Source organism: Gossypium arboreum, chromosome 8, assembly GCF_025698485.1.
Source record: "Gossypium arboreum isolate Shixiya-1 chromosome 8, ASM2569848v2, whole genome shotgun sequence".
NCBI classification, from domain to species: Eukaryota; Viridiplantae; Streptophyta; class Magnoliopsida; order Malvales; family Malvaceae; genus Gossypium; species Gossypium arboreum.
In genome coordinates this window covers 131,137,152-131,155,159 of record NC_069077.1, presented here as the reverse complement: position 1 = coordinate 131,155,159, position 18,008 = coordinate 131,137,152, and the positions used below count along the sequence as shown (strand labels likewise).

General features: G+C 34.1%; 1 non-coding gene across 1 annotated transcript; it reads right to left on the bottom strand.

Annotated features, from left to right (window-relative positions):
- Positions 1-16,226: 16,226 nt before the first annotated feature.
- LOC128279708 (small nucleolar RNA R71) lies at positions 16,227-16,333 on the bottom strand. The gene has a single exon (XR_008269905.1). It is a non-coding gene; the product is annotated as a small nucleolar RNA R71 (small nucleolar RNA).
- Between the last annotated feature and the right edge of the window lie 1,675 nt (positions 16,334-18,008).

The window sequence follows — 18,008 nt, the reverse complement described above, 5'->3', positions numbered from 1 at the left end:
GTCAGGTACAAATCTAATCATTGTGTATCTCTATGTAGATGACATGTTGGTGATAGGAAATGATGCAACTAAAAAATTGAAGTATTCAAGAAGGATATAATGAAGGTATTTGATATGACTGATCTTGGTGAGATGTGTTACTTTCTGGGAATAGAGATCAAGCAAAGTTAAAATGAGGTATTTCTTTGCTAGAAGAAGTACATGAAGGAGATTTTGAAGAGGTTTTATATGGAAGAGTGCAAGAGTGTGAGCACTTCAATGAATCAAAAAGAAAAACTTCAAAAGACGAATAGGGTAGATCCTACAAATGAGAAGGTGTTTAGGAGTCTTGTTAGGTGTCTTATGTACCTTACATCCACTAGACCAGACATCTTGTACACTATAAGTGTTTTATCCAAATTTATCCATTGTGCAAGTGAAATTTATATGATTGCTACAAAGAGAGAGTTAAGATATTTAAAGGGGACACTTGCATATGGAATCAATTTTAGTAAAGTTGAGAAGTTCAAGCTACAGGGTTATTCTAATAGTGATTGGGCTAGATCACTAGATGATATGAAAGCACTTCAGGCTATTGCTTCACATTTGGCTCAGGTTGTTTCTCTTGTGTTTAAGAAAGCAAGAAATGGTGCCTCAATCAACTGCGGAAGCTGAATTTATTGTAGCTACAACTGTTGTGAACAAAGCCTTGTGGCTAAAGAAACTAATGGATGATCTACATTTGAAGCAAGAGGGGGGTATGGAAGTGTTTGTGGATAATCAAGCTACTCGAGCTATTCCACTTAATCTTGTATTTCACGGAAGAACAAAACATTTTAAAGTCAAGTATTATATGCTGAGGGAAGTATAAAAGACAAGTCAAGTAAAGCTGGTTTATTGCAGATCAAAGGATTAGGTGGTAGATATTTTTACTAAGTTTTTCCATGTTAGTCAGTTTGAGTTTCTTAGAAATAGACTTGGTGTTTGTAGTAGTTGAGTCAAGAGGAGAATGTTTGTGTTTCAAGGTTCTAACTATTTTTTTTTTAAAAAAAATAAGACTAAGTCTTAGGGAGATTTGACTAAGTCCTAGGAGATTTGTTAGCTTGTTAGTAGGAGTAGCAATTTGAATTTTTTTTTGTTGAGGTTCCTACTTGGGACTTGTATATAAGGTTACTTTGCTAATAAATTAAATCATCTCTTCATTCATATTTTTTCTATGCTTCAATTAGTTCTTTGCTAAACCAACAACAACAATCAATAAAAGCCTGAGATATAAGCTCATTAGCATTAGCAAGACGAATTGTCTTAATTGTATAATTTGAAATTAATTATTTAAACAAGAAATCTCACAAACGAAAAGTTGCGAGTTGATAATATATATATATATATATATATATATATATATATATATATATGATTATTTTGTAGATGCATCTACCAAAATCATATAATATCAAAACTATCCACATGTTGGATGAATGGACCCATATTCATTTTAGAAATGCAAGACATCAAATCTCAACTTTAGCTAGTGAGTTTCTAATAATCAATTTTCATTGAGAATAAGCAACACATAAGAATTCTTTAAAGTAAAGAATCTTCTGGTTCCTTAATGAATGTTCACATGAATTCACAATTAATTTTCAAATCATATGTGATCCAGGATGGCCTAACTGGTCACGCCAAGTAGTAAATATATTTGTAACAGTAAACTTTTAGTTTACTTTAACATGCTTTGTGACAATTGATAATTTATTGTCATTCCTTTTACTTTGTATCCTTATAGAAGCATTATTATGATATTTTCTTCTGAAAATGTCTAAATCAATGTGAAGTCCGTAATGTCATTAACTCAATAAAAAATATAATTTGCAAACAATTATATGCAATATTCACTTTAGGAATATGTCAAAATATTCAAATGTCCAAATTGAATTTAATGATCAAAAGTGATTATAAAATTTATTATATTTATTGCAGACATTCACTTCAAGGAATGTGTAAAAATAATTTAGACAATAATGTAAGCATATATCATATTTCTTACCAATAAGGTTATATAGATATCATCCACTTCAAAGAATGATTAATTAGTATAAACCATTGATCATTCTATTCTAAGAATGAGCATTTAACAACATTTCAAATCATACATCTTTTTTTATCTATTTGTTAATAATGACAATATATTCCATTTTCATAATTGTTATGTATTGCTACATTTACTTTGGGGAATGGAGTAGATTCAGTAGAATGAATAACTCTTTATTTTGTTTAGCCATAAAAAGGCATGTCAATTCAGAATGCTTTTAAAACCCTTTTTCATAAGAGTTTTGCATCATCAATTAACTAGAAACAAATAGTCAAGTCATGCATGGAGTTTATTATAAATAAAATGTTTGGATAAAATGAAATTTAAAATATCAAACCTGATATAATGCTAGAGCTGGCAAAAAATTCATAAATAATCACAAACATGCATAAAATTTACTTCAAAAATCATACATATCATGTTTACTAAAACTTTTTCACTTACAATTATTCATGCCATCTCACTAATCGATTGCTAAACGAATAACATAAAATACACTCAACATTTCTGCAAAAGTGAATATTGTCAACCAAGATCATTCAAGAATTAAAAATTTGGTTGTAATTAAACTTGAAATTCTTCAATAGAATTAGCTCAAAAATCAACTAAGACATTCAAATTTTGTCCTTAAATGAACTTAAAACAATCATGTTTGATGTGAAATAATCTTGATTTTATTAATATATATAATAATTTTAATCATTGTTGATTAAGAGAATTTTTAAAAATATTAAATTCCAAGAATATAAGATGTCTAAAATTAAAAAAATTATATATATATTCAAATTGGAACCGTCAAATAAACACATAAAACAACTAGTTTAATGATGACTAAGAATCGATTCAATGTCACATATTATGATGAATCTTAGGGCTTGATTAATAAAGGTGATCGATAATATTATGGATTGTGATTTACAAATCTATCAATTTATAAATTAAAATTAATTTATCATCATTCATACATAATCATCAAGCAATTATCAAATAACATATATTAAGAAAAAACATATTTTTATGAACAAATATCTAGGTAACATATAGACATGTGATATGATAAGTAAATTTACCTCAATTCCTTTTCTTCTACGAAATTTTTAATAACGACTTTCTTGTTTGACGTTGAGTCTTGATGATTTTATCAAGAAGTAAGCAAATCAAACTCCAATTGTAGATCGATATCAACTCTTTAACCATCTGTCTAAGATCTTGAAAATCATGGAGAATAAATTTGATCATCGATAAAAGAAACCATCACTTTGAGCAAGATCGAGCTGATAACGAATTATAAACTAAGAGAATAATACAAAAATTAAGAGAGATAGAAAGATAAAGAAATGAAAGGATGATTCGACTTTCACTTGGGATACTATAAGCTTGTACATGCTCTCAATGTACAGGGCTTCAAGTACTATAAGTTACAAAGCATTAAGGACTAACATGAAGGTAACCTATAAATGATTTAGGGATTACAAGATAATGAACTTAGAAAGTTATGGAAATTCATTCTTTAGGGGTTACAATAAGATAAATTTGAGGGAGTTATGGACATCCATTTATCAATAGATTTACAACGGATGGAACTTTAAACATAAAATATAACAAAAATGTGGTTAAATTTTTTTAAAAGGTTGTGTTAATTTTATTTTTTAAAATTATGTTTATTAATGTAAAATAGAATTATTACTTAAAGAGAAATTTAAGCATTTAATTATCACTTAATTAATATTAGAGTTATATACCAATTAAAATTTATGTTTAGCTTTATAAAAACATTAAGTAATTAGACATATTCAACCAAGTAACATCTAAGAAAAATACCTATAAAAAATAGAGATTTTTTTTTTTGCATTTATAAGTTAGAATTATAAAAGGAATGAATAACTAAAGTCAAGGTTCTTCAATATCGAGTCATATTCGAACAACAATGGAATCAAAGTGTTTTTGAACAATAATGGCATAGTAGAGTGACTGAAAATTATATTAATTAATGATGATATATGATATTATGATATTATTTTTGAATTTTTCTATAAGTTTATATTATGTGAAGCAAGCGCTCTTAAAACTATTTTTTCTCTTTTTTTTTATCTATTTGTTTGGTGCGGACGAAAAATATTTTGTAGGTTTGTTTTGAAAATAATTCAAATTTTAACAATTGTTTTTAATCACTATTATTAAATATATTTATTAATTTAATTTAAATATTTTTCTTATTTATCATGAACTATTAGTATAATTGCTACGTGTTGTGTTACTTTCTTCTTTCTTCTTTTCAAATTAACATTATAATATACTTTCTTATATAGTTCCAAATTTATATATTATTTAAAATTAAAATAAATTATTATTATCAATAATAAATAACAATAATTAAAAATACGCTATTTAAAAAGTAATTAAAAATTAAATGTTACATGCAAATACATGTAATATTAAAATTAATATTTCAAAATACCCCAACCTACTTTGAAGATGAGGATGAAAAGAAAAAAACTGTTTGAATAAAAAAATATTAGTTTTTAAAATTTTAATCTATTTTTGTACACCTAAATTCACAAGAAATGAAAAGATTATTTAAAATTTACAACCGCACCGTCATAAAATAGTGAATTTAATTGCTCGTCTCTGTGGTATATTTTCATTAAATTCATCAAATGCAACCATTAGCACTTACTACATTACAAGCATTCTTAAAAGGGATAAAATAGTGTAATAAAGTATGATGTTAAAACATACAATAGAAAATGTCATTCTCTCAGTGAAAACGCTACTAATGAAGATTTATCTGTTAAAGGGTTGATCCCTAAAAAGGTTTGATTCAAAGATAAAGATAAGACTACGGATAATAATATGTTGATCGATTTAACCGCTGAACAATCAATCTCTTGGAGAGATAAGCTTGTAGATCATCTTTCTAAGGCTGATTGTAATGCCTCGGAGGAAAAGGAAGACTTTGACATCCTCGAAGGAGACATAAATAAGTCTTTTATTAATGGGGTTCCTTCTATCAACTTTTCGAATAAAGTTTACCAAATTCTCATTAGAGATACAGATAATACATTAATTTTAAAACTTTTAGGTCGTAACATTGGTTTCTCAATTTTACAGAACAAAGTTCACAGCATGTGAAAACCTTGTTACCTTTTCACTTGATGGATATTGAGAACATATATTTTTTATTCAAATTCCAGAATAAGCTTGACTATGAAAAGGTTCTCTTTGAAGGCCATTGAGTCATTTTCGGCCAATACTTGATAGTACAACTTTGGACGGTGTCCTTTAATTTGGCACAAGCTTTTTCGAATGTGGTGATGTCTTGATTAGACTTCTCGATTTACCAAATTATTTATATAAATGTAAAATTTCGAATGAAATAGGGGTTATGGTCAGGAAGGCTGCCAAATTAGATTTGAACATAGATAGTATGATGAGAGGTCGCTTTGCCTGAATGGTCATTTACGTTAATTTGAATAAGCCATTCCAAATTTTAGTCAATGGTAGAGCACAGTGAGTGAAATATGAATTTCTTCTGACGGTTTGCTTTCACTGTGGAAGGTATGGTCATGTGGAAGAGAATTGCACCTTTAGAGTTTCCGAACCCAACGCGGAAAAGGAACCGACACCACCTGAGGTGGGACCGAAAAATCATAGTAGGGTAGTGGACGGCCATAAGGAGAAGTGCGAGAATTACGGGCCTTGGATGCTTGTGGAAAGGAAATCAAGGCGGAAGGTTAGGGATTCTGTGCAGAAGAATGCTGGAATTCAGGGGAAAAATATGGAAGGATCCCGTTTCAGATCCTTGTCTGATGTTAATTTGAATCCAGAATTAATTTCTGGAGGATTGGAAGTTTCGGCTGATTTGCAATGCAACAAAAGGAAAGAAATCACTGACGCCAATCAACAAAACAAGGAAACTTTATTACATTCTAACGGAAAGATAGCTAATGGGTCAAAGATGAAAAGTAATTCTAATGTTTTGGGCTTCAGCAACAGTATCGGCCCAATTTCCATTCTCAAGGGCAGTAATGGATCGCTTATTGGACCTGGTCCGTCAAGCAAAGGTGGTGTTGTGGCCTCTTCTCTATTCGGGGGGGTTTGCGAAAAGAAAAAAGACTATTTTGATAATGCGGGCCTTGGTGTTAGTTTGGAAAGAAGGGCCCAATCCGTCATGGCCCAGTTAGGGAGGGTCTCAGGACAGCAGATTGCGTTTGTTGCTGGTAGCAGTGTTGGTAGTCCGGCAGCGGCAGAAGGTTTACCCAATCAGTGTAATGAAGCTTCCATCGGGAACGGTGGTGATAGGCTTCACTTCTCTTTAGCCCTGAACCAAGTCTTTGATGGTCAATTTAACGAAGTGGTGGCGGTGGGAGTTGGAAACCCGGATCCCGATAGGCACACGGCTGTAACTTTTCAATAGGGAAAGAAAGCAAAGACTGTCCTTCCAGCTACGAGGGAGACAGACCTGGTTTTGGAGCACAATGAAGCCTTAGTTGGGGGAAGGGAAATTCAAACCAGAACTGGACGTATTGCAAAAAAATTAAATAAACCTTCTCATGGTCGTCGTAGTCGGTTTAAACCCATTGGTGGTCCTAGGGTTCGACTAAAAGAATCAATGGCTCAACTAGCAGAGAACCTTTCGACGTACCCTGTTGCGGAAAATGCTGAAGAAGGTCCCTCCTTCGTCGAGGATCATCAGGCCAGAAGGGTTACTCCTGGGCAGTAAGACTGGGAGTGTTTTATTTTGTTGTTTTTAAATTGTCTATTTTTATTTTACTTTAATTTTTTAATTTATTTATGGATTCAAATCCGAAAATTTTAACATAGAATAGGATGTGCCAATAGGGACTTTATTCGAGTTTTTTGAGAGTACTATGCGAAATATTGTCGGGATATTGTTTGATTGATATAATTGAGAGTAAGGGGTAAAAAATAAAATTGCCTTATTGAAAAAATGAGTTTTAATTTTTCTCATCGTCTTGAAGCTATTGGATTTTCATGTGGTATTTAAGTAGGATGGAAGGATTCTCTTCGGATACAAATTCTTCCTTTCGTATTTCTTTTGTTTATAGCAACCTTGACATAAGGAAACTTAAATTACTTTGGGATAAATTAAAATATGCTCTCTCGCTATTATCCTTTCCTTGGCTTATAATGGGTGTTTTCAATGCTATTTTTTCACCAAAGGATAAAAAAGCGCTTGTTCCTCTGGTAAGAGATGTAATCTTTTTGGTAACTTTGTTGATTCGTGTGATTTATAGGACTTGGGATATAATGGACCTTCCTACACTTGGCAAAGAGGTGGTACGCTAGTTAGACTTGATCTGGCTTTAGCTAATAATGTTTGGGTGTTAGCTTTTCTGCAGTATTTAGTCTCCTATTTGCCACATATTAAATCTAATCATAGACCTATTATGCTCAATACAAGACAGGATATTAGGCTGGTTAAAGGGAGACCCTTTAGGTTCCTAGCGGGATGGATGAAGCATAACAATTTTCCTACATTTGTCAAAGAAAAATTGAACTTTGCAGGGAATATGGCAGTCTCTCTCAGTTCTTTTACCACTTGTATTAAATATTGGAATAAGAATGTTTATGGTTTCTTGGGTTCTCAGAAATGACATCCCATCAGGTCGCTTCACAATATCCAAAAGGCTTTGGACCACTCTGATTCCAGTCATCTAGCACGGAAAGAAATAAAGATTCATGACGAGTTGGAAAATGTGCTAAATCATGAAGAGCTGCTTTGGAGGAAAAAGGCTTGTTGTGACTGGCGTCAATTGGGGGATCGAAATACAAAATTCTTTCATAGTCATACGCTTCAGAGGAGAAAGTTCAACTGTATCATGGCCTTACTTGATAATGGTGAGTGGTGCTTTGATTAGAAATCTCTACAAGCTAAGGCGATGAAGTTCTTTGAAAAATTATATGGTGAAGATCCGTAGAGCATGAGAGACCTTTTAGTAAATATCTTTCCACGTCTTAATCTTTTGGAGATTTTTTTTTTGGAGTAAGGGGTCACTAATGAAGAAATTAAGAGGGTTTTATTTGACATGGCTCTATTGAAAACCCCTAAAAGTGATGGATATCATGCACACTTTTTCAAAGTCAGTGGGATACAATTGGTAATGATATTTGCGAGTGGGTAAAGGGGGTTTTCTCTGGGAATCAAATTGAACCAAGGTTAAATAATACTCCGATTATTTTAATCTCTAAAAAAAGATTGTCCTGAGGATTTTAGTCAATTTTGACCCATCAGCTTGTGTTTGTTTTGTATAAACTAGTGATGAAAATGATCACGAATCTATTTAAATTGGTTTTCCTTAACTGTATTTCATAGGAACAAGCAGGATTCATGGCTGGCAAAAATATCACTGATAACATTATTTTGGCATAGGAAGTCATTCATTATATGCGCTGTAAACATAATGGGAGGAATTGGATGGCTATTAAGCTGGATTTGGAGAAGGCTTATGATAGAGTTAGTTGGGGTTTCATTGGCGCGTCTTTAGTGGCTACTGGGATTCCTAAATTTCTTCGAAAAGTGATCATGACGACCATATATTCTTCTTCCATATAGGTTATCTGGAATGGAGTTCTTACTTAGAAGTTTAAATTGGCTCAAGAGATTCGCCAAGGTTGCCCATTATCGTCATGCCTTTTTGTTCTATGCATGAAATGGCTCAATCATATTATTTGTTAGGAAATCAAGATCGGAAAGTGGAGACCAACTCAACTTTCAAGAATAGGACCTGCAATTTCGCATTTATTCTTTGCCGATGATTTGGTTATCTTTTGTAAGCTGAGCTTGATCAAGCCCAACTACTGGAAAGCATTTTACATTTTTGCAAATTTTTGGTCTATAAAATCAATACTCGGAAAAGTAATATTTATTTTTCTAAAGGGCTTGAAGACGAAATTCGCAGTCGAATTACACAAATGTTCAACTTTTAGGAAGTTCAGAACCTTGGTACGTATTTAGGAGTCCCTCTCTTACATGATAGGGTTACTAATAGTACTATGGGTTTTATTGTTGAAAAGGTAATGAGAAAATTACTCAATTAGGACACAAGGAAGCTATCCATAGCGGAAAGAATAACTTTGGCCTAGTCTGTTCTCCTCTTCATCCCTAATTATTTTATGCAGTCCATGCTGATACTAAAAGGGGTTTGTGCAAAAATCGAGAGATTGGATAGATAGTTTATCTGGGGGTGCACTGCTGGTCAGTCAAAAATGTCTTTAGTAGGATGGGACTCAATCTGTCAACCACGATCTCGAGGTGGGCTTAGTTTACGGTACCCGACGGATCAAAATATGTCGTTCTTAATGAAGATCGATTTTAACTTAGTCTCCAAGAATAATGCTTTAGGGTTTGTGTCTTTTGATCGAAATATGGTTGGAAAGAGAAACTTCCAGAATCTATTGCTAGATGTAATTGCTCGCATCTTTAGAGGTCACTTTCTAATATATGGCCACTGCTTCATGAGAATTTAGCTTGGTCTATTGGTGATGGGCAAGCATCCGATGTTGGAAAGATCCTTGGATCCCATGTATTGGTCCTCTAGTTTCACAAATTCCTTCATTTGATAACCTTAATTTGGATTGTTTTGTTAGGGATTTGGTTAACTTGGATGGAAGTTGGAATTCGGACCTGTTTCGTGTTTGGCTTTCTGAAGAATTGATTAACAGGATTATCAGTATCCCTCCTCCACATCCTAATTCGGGGTCGAATAGGGTGATATGGACTCGCTCAACATCAGACACCTTTTTATTTCGGAGTGATTTCTGGTCTTTAAAGGAAAAAACTTGGAACTTAAGAGAGAGATATTGGGAGACTACTTGGAAATATCAGGGACCACAAAGAGTGAGATTCTTTCTTTGGCTAGCTTTTTAGTAGAGACTTCTCACCAATTCATAGCGTACTAGGCGAGGGATTTGGCATATTAACTCTTGCATTGTTTGTGGTCATGAATTTGAAGACATTATTCACGTTCTTCGAGATTGGCCGATAGTTAAGGATGTGTGGTTGCACGTGCTCCCAAATGAACTCCAATAAAGGTTCTTTTCTAACACTTTTCAGATTTGGTTTTCTTTTAACTTCTGTTGTCACTTGAGATTGCAGGACAGTGGGGTCACTTGGTCGTGTTTTTTTGGTTCAATCGCTTGGCGCATTTGCAAGAACATGAACCTGTTTATTTGTAAGAATGTTTCTTGGTTAGCAATTGAAATAGTCAAAGTCTCTCTTAGTTGGGCTCGTCAATTTGAATTAAATTTCAGTGGAGGCAAGAAGAATCTTTCCAATATGGGGTACATCACACATTCTAATGATGTGTAGGTTTATATTTGCACTGATGGTGTTGTGGCCAGGAAAATGAGCAACACGGTTGCATGAGGTATTTTACGGGATCAATTTGGCAATTGGATTTTGGGCTTTAATCGCTACTTGGGTAATTTTTCTTCGTTTGAGGCTAAAGTATAGGGTATCCTTGATGGAATTATTCTTTTATTAGATATAGGATACAAATAGGCCATTATTTTGACTGATAACCTTAAGATAATTCAGGCTTTATCTGAATTTGGAGTGTAGAATCCAAGTACTACTGTGCTTAAAAGGACCCAACGATTGATGAGAGATGAAGAACAATGGAAGATGTAACACCCCTAACTCGTATCCGTCGTCAGATTAGGGTTACAGAGTGTTATCGATCAATCAAAAACCATTAAAACATAATATCATTCAATGTTAAAAACATATCATAAACCAATTATACATACACATATTGTCCCTAAACCAAGCCCTCGAGGCCCAAGAAATACCTTAGAAACAATTTGGAACTAAATTGAAATCATTTGGAAAGTTTAGGAAAAAGTTAAAAAATTTTGGATACAAGGGTCACACGGCCGTGTGCCTCACACAGTTAAGACACCCGCCCATGTCTCAGGCCGTGTAACCTTTGAACTAGGGACACACGGCCTTGTCCCAGCCCTTGTCCTCACCTGTGTAATTCTCTGAGTAGGGTCACACGGCATGGTCATACGCCCGTGTGTCAGGCCATGTAACTCTCGAATTTGCCTCCCATGCCCGTGTGTCAGGTCGTGTAACTCACTGACTTGCATGCTAAGGAACCTTCAAGAGACACACAGTAGTGTCGCCAGACTGTGTGTCACACGTGGTTGAGTCACACGCTGCTGAGTCACATGCCCGTGTCTTAAGCCACGTGGACCTAAAATTCATATAAAATAATTCATTCCCAACACCAATTCATGCATAAGCACTTGAACAATTTGTGCACACCTACAAGACATCAAACCATACCTGAATATGCATATATTTGCCATTCCAAAAGTTCTAACTAACCAATATACTATTCAAAGGCACCTCAAACACACACAAGAATATTTACCTAAACATGCATATTTTACCACATTTCAATCATAAATTACTCTTCCAAAACTTAACAAACATGCCACAAATTGACCATTATCACACCCATTTAAAAAATACTATATAAGCCATTCCAAACATGCATCACTAGTTAACCAAAATGACACAATCTAATAAGGCATCAAATGGTACCAACAAAGTTAACTTACATTCAACTAAATACCATTACAAGTCCACATATACATGCTATTATAACATTGGCCACAACATTCAAAAACTATCGATGTTTATGTTGGATAGTGTGATAGATCTCCGACGAGCTTCCAAACTGATCGAGCTTTCGATAATCTATAAAACATAGGAAAAAAATTACGTAAGCACTTAATGCTTAGTAAGTTCGTCAAAGATAAAACATAACTTACCATTTCATTTACATAACAATAAGTATAAACATAATAAAACCCAAACCATAAGCTTGGCACAAGCCTGTACATCATCATCAATACACAAGTTAGTGCATTTATATATAACTTATTTAAATTAACCATATGATAAATAATTTCCATGTGAAAGTATATCATTTGATTCATTCATCCTTTCCATTAGCATACGTATAATTCCATTTGGAAACTTACCATATCAATCCCTTTTCTTGTCCATTCAGCCATCTAGAATTTCATTGGATACTTGGGAAAGCTCACATAAAGTGTGCTTATATATATAATTGTAACCTTTCCTTTACATCGTTGCTCACACAAGTTGTTAAATAAGCCTGCTCACACGAGCTGTGGGTCGAAATGTAAGCTACACGATGCTGCTCACACGAGTTGTGAAGTTTCTACAACAAATGTAGGATCTCAGCCATCGGTAGGACATTCAAGACTAGCACCTGAAACATGAAATCCCTAATGACATGTCATTTGTATCCTATGAATTCCTTAGATTCAACCGGGACTTAATAATCGTTATTACATTGATTTACTCATACATCAATCAAGTTACATGATAATTAACATAATAACATACATTTAGATAACAAGAATATAACAACCGTTCATACGAACTTACCTCGACAACTAGGTCGTAGAAGTTAAATAAACTATTCCGAAGCTTTTGTTTTGCCTTGATCAGGTTTATACGTGGTCTGTCTTCATATACTAGAGATTGTAGTAGTTGAACCAAAGAACCCTAAAAATGACTATTTTTACTTTAGATTTTCAGTAGAAGAAGATGGAAGATGATAAAACCAATTTAGTTTTATTTATTTTGGCTTTTAATTTTACATTTACCTTTTTAACCTTTAATTAACATAAAAGTTTCATTAATACCTTGTCATGCCCTTCCACTATCTTATATAAATGGTCTAATTATCATTCAAGTCCATTAGCTTTCCTTTCCATAGTCTTTTAGCCCCTTTAGCTAATAAAACTCTACTTTTACACTTTTTTACGATTTAGTCCTTTTTTAATTAATTAATCATGCAAACATTAAAATTTCTTAATGAAATTTTAACATGACTCTAATATAATCATGTAAACATTAAAATAATAAAATAATAATTTACTCATTGGATATGTGGTCCCGAAAACATTGTTCTAGTTTCACTAAAAACGGGCTATTATAGAATTAATATTTTATTACCTTCATTGATGATAGCACAAAATATTGCTACGTATATTTGTTTAAATGCAAAGACAAATCTATAGAGAAATTTATTCTATATAAGTAGGAAGTTGAAAATCAACTTAATAAAAAGATTAAGATTGTCAAAAGTGATCGTGGTGGTGAATATGTTGAACCATTTGATGAATACTGTACACAACATGACATTATTCATGAAGTAACACCACCATAATCGCCTCAATGAAATGGAGTAGCTGAACGAAAAAATTAGACTCTAAAGGAAATGATAAACGCCTTGCTAGAAAGCCCTGGGTTATCACAGAAAATGTGGGGGGAAGCTTTTCTATCAACTAATTACTTTTTACATAAGGTGCCTCACAAGAAAAGAGACAAGACACCATATGAGTTATGGAAAGGTAGAAAACCATTCGTCAACCACTTGAAAGTGTGGGGATGTCTTGCTACGTAATGTACAATGTTAGGTTAAGACATATGCGTCGTCGCCATAATACCGTTAAACAACTGATCTCAAACAGAGTTATCTCTACTGATTTTGTAAAATATAAAAAAAGGATAACATTGTGGATCTGCTAACTAAAGGCTTAAATCAAGATCTTGTTGATAAAACATCGAACGGAATGAGACTAAAGCTCATGAAAATAAAAGGCGCTATGTAAAGGAAAACCCTACCTAGCTGACTGGAGATCCCAAGATCTAGGTTCAAAGGGACAACTTGCTTGCATAGATATGTGAGGTCACTATGGGGTTATTATCCCAAGTCCATTCTTATGATGTAAACAGTGACTAAAAATAGGATAGGTTAAGCAGTGCTTTTAATGATGATTGTGTGTTTTGGTGAGGCAAACAACATAAATCACTTATGTGATAGTGAAGTGGTGCCACTTCAGGGAAACTATTGGGGCATAGTTCTTTCAAAATCTTGCAGACCCAAGAAGATGTTCATGGCCATATGAACATACCCATGATAACTAAAAACCTTACCAAGTAGGTAGTTGTGTGAGGTATATCATTGTTCACACAAACAATAGAACAGTTTAAGGACATTGTATCTACTGGTCAGCTAGTAAAGTAAATATATGATAAACCATAAATTATACATATGTTTTCCCCATGTTTAATGCATTTTATGGATGATTTCTCATTAGAATTGGTGAATTCTTTGCTCTTAATGCTTTAATGTCATGTTTTATACTTAGGAGAGCATAAGAGAGCGAAAAAAACGAGAAACGGGCCAAAACGGAGAAAATGGGCCAAAGTACGAAATCAACACGGCCTGGACCTCCTCATATGGGCAGACCACATGGCCGTGTCAATTTGGCAGGCTCGAGCACGGCCTGAAGTAATCGAACACGGGCGTGTGCCACAAGCGTGTCCCTACCTAGCCCAAGTTGAGTCCAATTCGGAAAAGGCTAATTTTGAGGGCTTCTAGGCATTCCAAAGCCTATAAATACACCCTAGAGAAGGAAGAAAGAGGAGACACAGAATAGGGAGTAAGGAATTACTCCAAGGAAGCCGATTGATTCATCTCAGAAGCCGGATTCATCATCAAAACTGAAGATCTCTCCTCAATTCCTCTTCAGGAGTTTTGGGTTTTCTTTATGTTTTGTATTCTTTATTTTTTTGAGATGTTTTCTTATTTAGTTATGAACTAAATCCCCTAAATACCTAAGGGGAATGAAACCTAAGACGAATCTTGTTATTATTTTCTGAATTGTATGATAAATATTTAACTTGTTCTTAATTATGTGTTCTTAATTCTTGTTTTGATATCCCAGGATACTGATTCAAGATAAGCTCTTATTCAAAGGAGGAATAGACCCTATCTAAGAGTACGTTTATCATAATTAAGCGGAGTTGATTGCGCGCCTAGACATAGGGTGACAAGATTTTGTCGGATTAGGGTGAAACCTAATAAGGGGATCCATAGATCGAGTTAATGCAACCCTAGAGTGTTAATCAGAGAAAAGTATCGGTTATTCAATCTAGGGATTAGACGTTATTAGTCTTGAATAGGGATAATAACATAATTTAGAGATCTCTACGGAACAAGTTGAATGAATAAATTGTCCGATTCGGAGCCAAAATAATAAGTAAATTCTAGGTGGATTTTTCCTTAGGTATTGTCTTAAGTCAATCGATTTTTTCCAAAACCAATTCCCCAATTCTTTTCTCTGTGCGTTCTTAGTTTAGATAATTAGTTAATTAAAGCAAAACCTCTTTATTCTTAGGCTAGATAATAAAAAGACAGTTATTACTAGTACTTTTAGTTCCTTTGGGTTTGACAATCCGGTCTTGCTAAAACTATACTACTGTTCGATAGGTACACTTGCCTACATTGCAATAATAGTTAGTTTAAGAACAAGTGATTATAAATATTTAAAACCTATCACGAAATACGCGATCAAGCTTTTGGCACCGTTGCCGGAGAACTGAAATATCAGGAACGCTTAATTTTTATTACTTTAGCCATTTATTTTTCTTGCAATTTAATTTAATTTATTATTATTATTATTTATTAACTTACTTTTTCTTTCTCTTGGTAGGTTTTTATAGTTTATGACTAGAAGAAACCCGTCAGGACCATTACTTTTTGACGAAGAAATCGATCGTACAGTTCGTAGAAACCAAAGAGAAATAAAGCAAAACTTAAGATATATGGAGAACCAGCAAGAAGACGATACTCAACCCCCAACCAAAGAGATGGCTGAGAACCAAGGCAATCAGCTACCTCCTGCAATTGTGGTTAATCAAAATCCTGCTCCACGCATTATGTATGATTATGCTAAACCTTCTTTAGCAGGAACTGAACCGAGCATAGTTAGACCTACTGTAGCTGCAAATACTTTTGAATTAAAACCTAACACTATTCAAATGATACAACAATTTGTTCAGTTTGATGGTTTGCAGGATGAGGATCCCAATGCTCATTTAGCCAACTTCTTAGAACTATGCGATACGTTTAAAATTAATGGCGTTTCTGATGATGCTATACGTCTTCAGTTGTTTCCCTTTTCATTGAGAAACAAAGCTAAACAGTGGTTGAACTCGTTACCACGAGGGTCAATTACTACTTGGGAATAAATGACCGAAAAATTCTTACTAAAATATTTTCCACCAGCTAAAACGGCTAAATTACGTAATGATATCTCTTCTTTTGTGTAAATGGATTTAGAAACCCTCTACGATGCACAGAAGAGATACAAGGACTTACTGAGAAGGTGCCCTCACCATGGGTTACCGCTTTGGCTCCAAGTTTAAACATTCCACAATGGTCTGAATCCTTTGACTCGGCAAATGGTTGACGCAGCTGCTGGTAGAACCATCAATAATAAAACACCTGAAGATGCCTATGAGTTTATTGAGGAGATGTCACTGAATAACTATCAGTGGCAAGTTATGAGGACAAAGCCAACAAAAGCAGCCGGTGTTTATAACGTCGATTCGGTCACCACACTATCAAATCAGGTAGAACTCTTATATAAAAAGATTGATGGTTTTCTTAGTTCTTCACATGTTCACCCGGTAATGCAGTGTGAAGCAAGTAGAGATGGAACAAACCATTCAGAATACCAACCTTATGGCAACAACATGGATAACGAGCAATTAAACTACATGGGTAATAATCCTCAACCTCAAAAAAATCCATATAGTAACACTTATACTGTAGGTTAGAGGAACCACCCCAATTTCTCTTGGGGCGGTCAAGGAAATCAAAGACCACAACATCTTCCGGGCTACCAACAACCACCCTACCAACAGGAAAAGAAGCCAAACCTTGAAGAGATACTCTTAAAGTTTATATTAGTATCAGAAACCCATTTTTAGAACACTGAGATAGCACTTTAAAATTAACAAGTGTCGATCCAAGGGCTTGAAACTCAGATAAGCTAGTTGTCCAAACTGATCTCGGAAAGACCACTAGGAAGTTTACTTAGTAACACCAAATCAAAAGAGCATGTCAAAGCAGTTACACTAAGGAGTGGAAAAGTGTTAGTGGAATCTGAAAAGAAGTTAGCACAAGAAGCCGTGGAAAGCGAAAGGAGGGAAGAAAAACCCAAAAATAGTGACAAACTAGTACCGGAGGAATATAAACCACCAGTTACATATCCAGTAAAATTGAAAAAAGATCGCATTGATGCACAATTCGGTAAGTTCCTTGAACTTTTTAAGCAATTACATATCAACTTACCTTTTGTTGAAGCCATCTCGCAGATGCCTACATATGCAAAATTTTTTAAGGAGCTTCTAACAAATAAAAGGAAGTTTGAGAACTTCTCTATAGTAGAACTCAACGAGGAGTGCTCAGCCATACTCTAAAACAAGCTGCCAACCAAACTGAAAGATCCAGGAAGTTTTACTATCCCTTGCTTAATTGGTAGTCTGAATGTTGAAAAAGCACTAGCTGATTTAGGCGCTAGCATTAATTTGATGCCATATAAAATGTTCAAACAACTTGGTCTTGGGGAACCTAAACCTACTAGGATGAGTATTCAATTAGCCGATAGATCTGTTAAATATCCTAGGGGTATTATAGAAGACGTACTCGTAAAAGTAGATAAATTCATATTCCCTGTTGATTTTGTTGTGCTTGACATGGATGAATATGTGGAAGTACCCTTAATTTTAGGGCGCCCATTTCTAGCCACTGCTAGGGCTGTAATCAATGTGGGTGACAATAAATTGGTACTTAGAGTAGGTGACGAGGAGATTATCTTTAAAATTTACGATGCTATGAGATTTTCTAGGGAACATGATGATTCATGTTATTTTATTGACTCTATTGATCATATTACTCAAGATTCTTTTCAAGAAATTGTACAGAAGGAGACGACGGAACCGTATCCAGCTCAAGGTGAGGAGACAGGTGAGGAACCTAATGACCATTCATCAAGACAAGTAGAATATGAGGGC